This window comes from Mytilus trossulus, chromosome 14 (genome assembly GCF_036588685.1).
Source record: "Mytilus trossulus isolate FHL-02 chromosome 14, PNRI_Mtr1.1.1.hap1, whole genome shotgun sequence".
NCBI lineage: Eukaryota > Metazoa > Mollusca > Bivalvia > Mytilida > Mytilidae > Mytilus > Mytilus trossulus.
Window position 1 is genome coordinate 1,986,627 of NC_086386.1, and position 11,468 is coordinate 1,998,094.

The following is an 11,468-nucleotide window of genomic DNA, read 5'->3' on the forward strand; positions in this document are numbered from 1 at the left end:
GAGAAAATTTCTTACACAGGGTCATATTCAAAGTCCTATTTCCTGTACAAAGCAGGAAGTAAGTCTAATATAAAGCCAATAATGGACTGTATTGCAGCTAAGCATGTGTGAAATTATATTTGATTAAAAGAAGACTACAATATTTTTCACTAAGTAAAAAATTATTGTCATTTGAATTACATACATAATATAAGTAATAGGATAACTATATTTGGTATATGGGTTCCTTGCAATGTCTATATGACCATCAGACAGGGTTCATCTGTGCTTGACCTCATTTTATGTTTAAAGTTGTATGTTAAGTTTCATTCCTCAAATACTTGAAGCAGTAGGTCAACTATATGGTGTGTATATAATTTTTGTAAGGTGTGTGTGTGTCTGGCAGGATTTATCTGAAATGTGAATTGTCTGTGATACTTGTAGTGAAACTTAAATCTTCAAGACTCCTAAGATCATTGGTCTGTAAAGCAGGTGAGACCTTTCAGTTTGTGTACTGTTGTGTGTTTTTAGAAGTCAAATATGGTTTGTTTGCCTGTTTGTTTTGTTTGTTATGATATAAAATTTGTAAGTAGTATATTGTCTGTGGTTCTTAGATACAGTCTGTAAGTATTGCATATGGTTCTTAGCTACAGTCTGTAAGTATTGTCTGTGGTTCTTAGATACAGTCTGTAAGTATTGTCTGTGGTTCTTAGATACAGTCTGTAAGTATTGTCTGTGGTTCTTAGTAACAGTCTGTAATTATTGTATTTGGTTCTTAGATACAGTCTAAGTTTTGTCTGGTTCTCAGATACAGTCTGTAAGTAGTGAATGTGGTTCTAAGTAACAGTCTGTAAGTATTGTATATGGTTATTATAAAGTAACAGTCTGTATGCATTGACTCTGATTCTTTTATGCAGTCTGCATGTACACTTGTTTTACATGTATAATATGAAAGAGAGACAAAAGATACCAGAGGAAGAGTCAGACTTATTGATTGAAAAGAAACTGACATTGCCAAGGCTAAAATATTGTGCTATGTATTGTCTGTGGTTCTTAGATACAGTCCATAAGTATTGTCTATGGTTCTTAGATACATGCCGTATATATTGCATGTGGTTCTTAGATACAGTCTGTAAGTATTGCCTGCGGTTCTTAGATAAAGTCTGTAAGTAGTGTCTTTGGTTCTTAGATACAGTCTGTAAGTATTGTCTGTGGTTCTTAGAAACATGCCTTAAGTATTGCCTGAGGTTCTTAGATACAGTCTGTAAGTATTGTCTTTGGTTCTTAGATACATGCCTTAAGTATTGCCTGTGGTTCTTAGATACAGTCCGTAATTATTGCCTGGGGTTCTTAAATCTATACAGTCCGTAATTATTGTCGGTGGTTCTTAGATAAAGTCTGTAAGTAGTGTCTGTGGTTCTAAGATACAGTATGTAAGTATTGTCTATTATTCTTAGATACATGTCATAAGTTTAGCCTGTGGTTCATCTTAGATACATTCTGTACGTATTGTCTGTGGTTCTTAGATACATGCCATAAGTATTGCCTGAGGTTCTTAGATACAGTCCGTAAGTATTCAGTGTCTGTGGTTCTTAGATACATGCCGTAAGTATTGTATGTGGTTCTAAGATACAGTCCGTAAGAATGGTATGTTATTCTTAGATACAGTCTGTAAGTATTGTCTATTATTCTTAGATACATGCCATAAGTATTGCCTGTGGTTCTTAGATACAGTATGTGAGTATTATCTGTGGTTCTTAGATACATGCAGTAAGTATTACCTGAGGTTCTCAGATGCATGCCGTAAGTATTATATGTGGTTCTTAGATACATGCCGTAAGTATTGTATGTGGTTCTTATATATATGCCGTAAGTATTGCCTGTGGTTCTGAGATACAGTCCGTAAGTATTGTCTGTGGTCCTTAGATACATGCCGTATGTATTGTCTATGGTTCTTAGATACAGTCCGTAAGATTGTCTGTGGTTCTTAGATACATGCCGTAAGTATTGCCTGTGGTTCTTAGATACATGCCGTAAGTATTGTATGTGGTTCTTATATATATGCCGTAAGTATTGCCTGTGGTTTTGAGATACAGTCCGTAAGTATTGTCTGTGGTTCTTAGATACATGCCGTAAGTATTGCCTGTGGTTCTTAGATACATGCCGTAATTGTCTGTGGTTCTAAGATACAGTCTGTAAGTATTGTCTGTGGTTCTTAGATACATGACGTAAGTATTGCATTAAGTTCTTAGATACAGTCTGTAAGTATTGTCTGTGGTTCTTAGATAGTCTGTAAGTATTGCCTGTGGTTCTTAGATAAAGTCTGTAAGTAGTGTCTGTGGTTCTTAGATACAGTATGTAAGTATTGTCTATGGTTCTTAGATACAGTCCGTAATTATTGTCTGTGATTCTTAGATACATGCCGTAAGTATTGCCTGTGGTTCTTAGATACAGTCTGTAAGTATTGTCTTTGGTTCTTAGATACATGCCTTAAGTATTGTCTGTAGTTCTTAGATACAGTCCGTAAGTATTGTCTGTGGTTCTTAGATACATGCCGTAAGTATTGCAAGTGGTTCTTAGATACAGTTTGTAAGTATTGCCTGAGGTTTTTGGATGAAGTCTGTAAGTTGTGTCAGTGGATTTTAGATACAGTCTGTAAGTATTGTTTTTGGTTCTTAATACATGACTTAAGTATTGACTGTGGTCCTTAGATACATGCCGTAAGTAGTGTCTGTGGTTCTTAGATACAGTATGTAAGTATTGTCTATGGTTCTTAGATACAGTCTGTAAGTATTGTCTATTATTCTTGAAACATGCCATAAGTATTGCCTGAGGTTCTTAGAAACAGTCTGTACGTATTGTCTGTGGTTCTTAGATACATGTCGTAAGTATTGCCTGAGGTTCTTATATACAGTCTGTAAGTATTGTCTTTGGTTCTTAGATACATGCCTTAAGTATTGTCTGTAGTTCTTAGATACAGTCCGTAAGTATTGTCTGTGGTTCGTAGATACAGTCTGTAATTATTGCCCGTGGTTCTTAGTTAAAGTCTGTAAGAAGTGTCTGTGGTTCTTAGATACAGTCCGTAAGTATTGTCTGTGATTCTTAGATACATGCCGTAAGTATTTACTGTGGTTTATAGATACAGTCCGTAAGTGTTGTCTGTGGTTCTTAGATACAGTCTGTAAGTATTGCCTATGGTTCTTAGATACAGTCTATGATTATTGTCTGGGGTTCTTAGATACAGTCTGTAAGTATTGTCTGTGGTTCTTAGTAACAGTCTGTAAGTATTGTATTTGGTTCTTAGTAACAGTCTGTAAGTATTGTATTTGGTTCTGTGTTACAGTCTGTACGTATTGTCTGCGGTTCTTAGTTAGTCTGTAAGTATTGTATTTGGTTCTTAGTTATAGTCTGTAAGTATTGTATTTGGTTCTTAGTTATAGTCTGTAAGTATTGTATTTGGTTCTTAGTTATAGTCTGTAAGTATTGTATTTGGTTCTTAGTTATAGTCTGTAAGTATTGTATTTGGTTCTTAGTTATAGTCTGTACGTATTGTCTGCGGTTCTTAGTAAGTCTGTAAGTATTGTATTTGGTTCTTAGTTATAGTCTGTAAGCATTGTATTTGGTTCTTAGTTATAGTCTGTAAGTATTGTCTGTGGTTCTTAGTTATAGTCTGTAAGTATTGCCTGTGGTTCTTAGTTATAGTCTGTAAGTATTGTATTTGGTTCTTAGTTATAGTCTGTAAGTATTGTATTTGGTTCTTAGTTATAGTCTGTAAGTATTGTATTTGGTTCTTAGTTATAGTCTGTTAGTATTGTCTGTGGTTCTTAGTTATAGTCTGTAAGTAATGTATTTGGTTCTTAGTTATAGTCTGTAAGTATTGTATTTGGTTCTTAGTTATAGTCTGTAAGTATTGTATTTGGTTCTTAGTTATAGTCTGTAAGTATTTTATTTGGTTCTTAGTTATAGTCTGTAAGTATTGTATTTGGTTCTTAGTTATAGTCTGTAAGTATTTTATTTGGTTCTTAGTTATAGTCTGTAAGTATTGTCTGTGTTTTTAGTAACAGTCTGTAAGTATTGCCTGTGTTTCTTAGATACAGTCGATAAGTATTGTGTATGGTTCTGATATATATAGAGTCTGTAAGTATTGTTATCATATACAGTCTGTATGTATTGCGTCTGGTTCTTTTATGATATCTGTTTGTATACTTGTTTTACATGTATAGTATGAAAGAGGTATGAAAGAGGTACGAAAGATACCAGAGGGAGAGTCAAAGAACCTCGTCAAACTCATAGATTAAAAATAAACTGACATCGCCATGGCTAAAATTAAAAGACAAACAGACAAAAATAATAGTACAGACGAAAGTACTTAAAGTCTATTAAAGGACCGATAAGTAAATAGATTACCCTCGAGTCATACAAGTAACTGCAATTACATGTTTAAAATGATTGAAACAAACGTGATGCAGGTGTCGCATAGCTATATACATGTATATATTTTTCCAAATCATTGAAACATGATTCTTTTGTATTGAAAAAATACCGTTCAAACGGAAATACAGACAGACACGGTGCTCTAAATAAACCTTTAAGGGTATAAAGATTGTTTATTTCCTCCTAGAATGTATTATTCCATTTTTTTAATCGAAATTATTGTAGTGGAGGGATACAGGAGGCTATTTCCTATTATAAGATATGTAATATAAGTACGTCTGAGTCAGTGACAACTTCTACAACAGATGTATCCATCGGATCACCAGCAATGATGGTGATACATGGCTGTGTACATTATGTTTATACATCTCGTCTAAACATCAACCCAACAATGTTAAATCTGTAAATTTGTAAATTTGCTTTCGCAAATTTTTTGTTCTTCCCTCACCGGGGATTCGAAGCCATCCTACTGAGATATCGTGACACCAAATCGCCTGCACTGCAGCCGTCCCACTAGACCACACGACCACCTAAACTTCACTCGTGTGGTCTACTATATATATATAAACGATTGGGTACAGGCTAACACAGTGCTTTTTCTTATGAAATATATATATTATCGAGACAGCGGGCAACATAGTTAATAAACAAAATATCTTTGAAACCTTGTGATACGGATACAGTGTTAACAAATATTCACGGCGGGTGTACCTTTTACTGGCTACGTTATTACCAAGCTGCAGACCAAGTACATAAGGATTTGGTCTAGTAGAAGCCGTGAAAATATTTTTTCCATCTAGTTATTTGGACAGGTTGACATAGTCATGTGACCAACCACCCCATCCAAAAACTATTTGCTTTATCAATAAGAAAGTTATTAGTTTTATTTGTCTTTTAGAGATTGTAACAACGTATACTGTATGTACGGTAGAGTATGGTACAGTATGCTATTAGCTTATTCCAACAGACTAAGTAAACAGGTGATTTGTTCCGGAACTAGGCTAGCATCCCTTTCCTGAGCTGCTTCGAATATTTCTACAAAAATAATTTCTACAACCATTACAGCATGTCGGATGACTTGGATCAGCAAGAGTCAAGAGTAGATGAACAACAAAATCGGACAGACTGGTAATGACGATGAAGATGGAAGAAGGCCAAAGAGTAATGGGTGTAAATGATAATCATTTTTTGTTTTAGCTGCACTCGTAGACAGTCCGCACTCCTCTAATAAAATAAGAAAATGTGTCTATGGGAGGCGAGGCGTTCCAGAAAAAAATAAAATACTAGCCTTACCAGACTGAGATGTTAGTCTGTTTCCCGGCCGTTATTGAAATTGTTGACAATATTTGTTAATATTTGTATATTTCGAATAGTCCAGTCAATCTAAGAAATCTAATTGCAACAGAAAATGTTTTAGTTATAATTCTATAGCATTATGCCCTATATATATGTACACAGAAAAAAGTCCCATAAAATCTAACTTGAGGCAGGAACATGTTATATAATATGTTATATTAGATATACTGTTCCCAGCTTGAGAGAAACTCAAAATCAGCACATTATAAGGGGAGATAACTCTTGCAAAAAAAAAGTCTTTTTTTGGGGTCAGATTTTGGTTGTTTTTCTTGAAATTTATGTAAAGTATGAAACTTAAATGGGGTTATAGGTTTGTATTCGACTAAATTATATAATCTTCTGCTCATGAAATGTACAAAAAAAGTGTTATGGGTAGTTTTATTTTTTTCGTGCATATTTCATTTAAAAAATTGCTAATTTGAAGCTTTGTGACAATTTAGAAAAAGTAATGTGACAATTTGGTATTGTTTACATCTGTATATTATATTTTATCAGCAACTTACTAATCTAAAGAAACTTTAAACCACAAAAAAGAAGAAAACATGCTTTATTATTTTGATTAAATTTGAGATTCTTTACTTTGACATGTTGAAATATTCAAAAAAGGGTCAACCAATGAATACACCTTATCGCTATTTAGTCCATTTCTGGAAAAACAGTCATTTATACAACTTCCTGTTTAGGTCACGCGGGCCAAAAATGGAGGTCATCAGCAGTGAGCTCAGGGAGTAAAAACTTTAGAAAGTGATCATCAAGAAATTTTGATATAGTATGATCCACTTTTTTCGAAATTAAAATTGAAGTAAAAAAATATTCTGTTTGAAGTATTTACGGTAGTTTAAACAGGTCTCATTAAAAAGTATCATGCATGGTGAATTGTTTAAACAGGGTCCCAGATAGCCCGACTGGATGAAAAAGTTGTGTAATTTTAGAACTTATCCGGAATGGAATAAATAGCGATTAGGTGTATTATGAAATTAAGTTTATTGCTTGATAAAAGATATGAAAACACCTTAAGAATTGTTTGTTTTACTCTTAAGTCTGCTAAAAAGACATCTTTCAGCTGGCCCCTTAACGACATATTACTCTCCAAAGTGTACACAAGAAACTAAAATTAAAATATCATACAAGACTAACAAAGGCTAGAGGCTATTTCCAAGGGGAATAACTCTTTAAAAAAGTTGATTGTCCACCATTTTAGAACTTGTCAGGGAGATTGTTGATATTAACCGAGACTGGCGCGAATCTTATATATGCCGATGTTTGTATAAGCTTGCCACGTGGAAGTAAAATGATTGTGCCGTGAAAACGTGAAATGAATCCTAGCGGGACACGGGAAATTACAAAAAAATGAGAATTGCTGAATTATAAAGTGTAAGCGGGATACGGGAATCTTTCAAAACAGTAAGCGGGATCCGGGATCAGAACCCCCCAATAACACCCACCATATAGAATTAGAAGGCAAGTCTAAATAAGTCATTATTTAAGAGGGGAATCGGAGTCTCTAGTCTAAAAAAAGCCAGTGATAGAACGATAAACAGATAAGCAACAGTCTAGGATCAAGTAAGGGAGTGGGAATTAAAAAGCCAGTATTAGTACTATTACGCAGAACGATAAACAGATGCATAGAAAGACCCAGGGGGTGGGAAAAATTAGTTGATTATATATGAAATCATCAAAGCATGACGGGAGTTGGCAACCCTCTGGTCAGTCAGAGTCCCCTACCCCTTTAAGAAAAGTTCTGGATCCGCAACTGAAATTTGCAGGTTTTTTCTTTGTAAAGATACAATGTACCTTTAAATATCACCAACTCTGACTGAGTACACAATTTGATTCATTTTAGCTCTTAAGCTAGGCTCACTCGCGAAAAATTTTCATTACAGTTCACTGGCAAATATTTTATGATATTCATGTGTAGAAAAGCTGATAATCTATACATGTGTGTGAGGAGCAGTTATCAAGCTTGCTTTGGTCATATGCCAAGTTAGGGAGGTGAAAAGGCCAGTAACAGAACGATAAACAGATAATCAGGTTGTCTTTGTATAGTTCCCTTAAAATATCCCCCAATGAGGACACAATTTGATTCACATTAGCTCATTAGCTGACCCACTCGCCTTAAAGTTCATCGCGGCTCACTGGCTTATATGTACAAAAGCTAACTCCTCACTAGAACAGGTGTTTAAGGTCAGGTTTGTACACATGAAATCTCTAGTCTGAAAAAGCCAGTGATAGAACAATGAACAGATAAGCAATTGTCTAGGGCAAAGTAAGATAGGGGAAAAAGCCAGTATTAGTACTATTACGCAGAACGACAAACAGATGCAAAGACAGATCCAGAGTGTGGAAAAAAATTAGTTGATAAGATATGAAATCATCGAAGTATGACGGGAGTGGGCAACCCTCTGGTCAGTCAGAGCCCCTTATCCCTTTATGAAAAGTTCTGGATCCGCCACTAAGATTTGCAGGTTTTCGTTGTAAAGATACAATGTACCTTAAAATATCATCAACTCTGAATGAGTACCCAATTTGATTCATTTTAGCTCATAAGCTGGGCTCACTCGCTAAAAATGTTCATTACGGTTCACTGGCAAATATTTTGTGATATTCATGTGTAGAAAAAGCTGATAATCTATACATGTGTGTGAGGAGCAGTTTTCAAGCTTGCTTTGGTCTGTAAAAAATGTCATAGGCCAATGCAAGTTAGGGAGGTGAGAAAGCCAGTAACAGAACGATAAATAGATAATCAGGTTTCCTTTGTATATATCCCCCACTGAGGACACAATTTGATTCACATTCAAACATGACGTCCTTTAAACGCCATTGTAACCGACCGTGGTAAAATATGAATATATTGGTTGGGCTGTTCTGATCGTACTCCCACGTCATATACTTTTTATACTACCAAAAATTTGCGCTCATATATTGGTATTACGTCGTCAGCGTCGTCCGAAGACGGATGGTTTCTGGATAATAACTTAAGTATTTTTAGTATAAGTAAACAGAAATCAATAAAATTTTAACACAGTCTTTATAACCACATAAAGTAGCTTTGGATAGTTTTTGGGGGTAAAGGTCCCTAAGGTTTAGGAATTGGACCAAAAGTAGCATGTATCTAGTGTCAGAACAATAAGTTGTGTATAAGTATTTCAATTGTTCTGAAATTGTACCAAAATGTTTAATACCTTAAGTAGAAGGTTGAGATATATTTTAAGGGTTATTGGGGAAATAGTTTAGGAATGAAGAGGCCAAAATAAACTTTTTGTGGTTTCAAGTCAATAATTTGGAGTTATCTTTCTTTGTTCAGAATGGTTGTTGAATCACCTAAAACCAATGCTATATATAATCTTCTTTGAAAATTAGAGTTATCTTTCTTTGTCCAGAATGGAAGTTGAATCAACTTAAATCAATGCCATATACAATGCAATATTCACTTTACTACCAACTGATAAATTAAAGCAATCTTTACCATTCAGTGATTACAAACACATTGATTACCATTCTAGGGTTATGCCCCTTTACAAGTGGAAAAATAGACGATTTATTTTAGTTTCTGTTCTCTTAACTTAAGTTTTTTTTCTTCTTAAATATTTGATATTGTGAAATGTCATCTTTGTGTAAATCATAATCACTATAAAACAATTCTAAAAAGTGAAACTTCAATAGCATCTACAGCTTGTAACCTTTTAACTGTATTATACAATGTCTGGGTTAAAACAGTTTAGTATCATTTCTAATTTTTAAAATATGTTATTTGTTTTCCACAACTTCTTTGGAACTCTTAAATAACTGTTTTAATTGGTAAAATAAAAACAAATCACTAATAAGGTCAACACTTTAATCTCAGAACAGTTTATTCGATTTAGTGTATCATCATTCTCTGTATAAGGACCCAATATCTCTATCAACTTCGGGTGTTTTAAAAAAGATAGCCAACAAATGTACCATGGATATAAATTAAGATGTCATAACATGAATAACCAGTACCTGGCAAAAATGGCTCAGACATTGGACTGATACAGTATATTATAACTTATGTAAGATATGGGTGTTTCTAAAAAGTAAATCTTAACTGAGAGCTTCACACTGATAATGCCTACATCTGTAAACCTCACCTGTAGATAATGCCTACAACTGTAAAGCTCACCTGTAGATAATGCCTACAACTGTAAAGCTCACCTGTAGATAATGCCTACAACTGTAAACCTCACCTGTAGATAATGCCTACAACTGTGAAGCTCATCTGTAGATAATGCCTACAACTGTAAGGCTAATCTGTAGGTAATGCCTACAACTGTAAACCTCACTTGTAGATAATGCCTACAACTGTAAAGCTCACCTGTAGATAATGCCTACAACTGTAAACCTCACCTGTAGATAATGCCTACAACTGAAGCTCATCTGTAGATAATGCCTACAACTGTAAACCTCACCTGTAGATAATGCCTACAACTGTGAAGCTCATCTGTAGATAATGCCTACAACTGTATAGCTAATCTGTAGATAATGCCTACAACTGTAAACCTCACCTGAAGATAATGCCTACAACTGTAAAGCTCACCTGTAGATAATGCCTACAACTGTGAAGCTCATCTGTAGATAATGCCTACAACCGTGAAGTTCACCTGTAGATAATGCCTACAACTGTAAACCTCACCTGTAGATACTGCCTACAACTGTAAACCTCACTTGTAGATAATGCCTACAACTGTAAAGCTAATCTGTAGATAATGCCTACAACTGTAAACCTCACCTGTAGATAATGCCTAAACTGTGAAGCTCATCTGTAGATAATGCCTACAACTGTAAAGCTCACCTGTAGATAATGCCTACAACTGTAAAGCTCACCTGTAGATAATGCCTACAACTGTAAAGCTCATCTGTAGATAATGCCTACAACTGTAAAGCTAATCTGTAGATAATGCCTACAACTGTAAACCTCACCTGTAGATAATGCCTAAACTGTGAAGCTCATCTGTAGATAATGCCTACAACCGTGAAGTTCACCTGTAGATAATGCCTACAACTGTAAAGCTCACCTGTAGATAATGCCTACAACTGTAAAGCTCATCTGTAGATAATGCCTACAACTGTAAAGCTAATCTGTAGATAATGCCTACAACTGTAAACCTCACCTGTAGATAATGCCTAAACTGTGAAGCTCATCTGTAGATAATGCCTACAACTGTAAACCTCACCTGTAGATAATGCCTACAACTGTAAACCTCATCTGTAGATAATGCCTACAACTGTATAGCTCATCTGTAGATAATGCCTACAACTGTAAACCTCACCTGTAGATAATGCCTACAACTGTAAAGCTCATCTGTAGATAATGCCTACAACTGTATAGCTCATCTGTAGATATTGCCTACAACTGTAAACCTAATCTGTAGATAATGCCTACAACTGTAAACCTCATCTTGTAGATAATGCCTACAACTGTGAAGCTCATCTGTAGATAATGCCTACAACTGTAAACTTCACCTATAGATAATGCCTACAACTGTAAAGCTCATCTGTAGATAATGCCTACAACTGTAAAGCTAGTCTGTAGATAATGCCTACAACTGTAAACCTCACCTGTAGATAATGCCTACAACTGTAAAGCTCATCTGTAGATAATGCCTAAAACTGTGAAGCTCACCTGTAGATAATGCCTACAACTGTGAAGATCATCTGTAGAGAATGCCTACAACTGT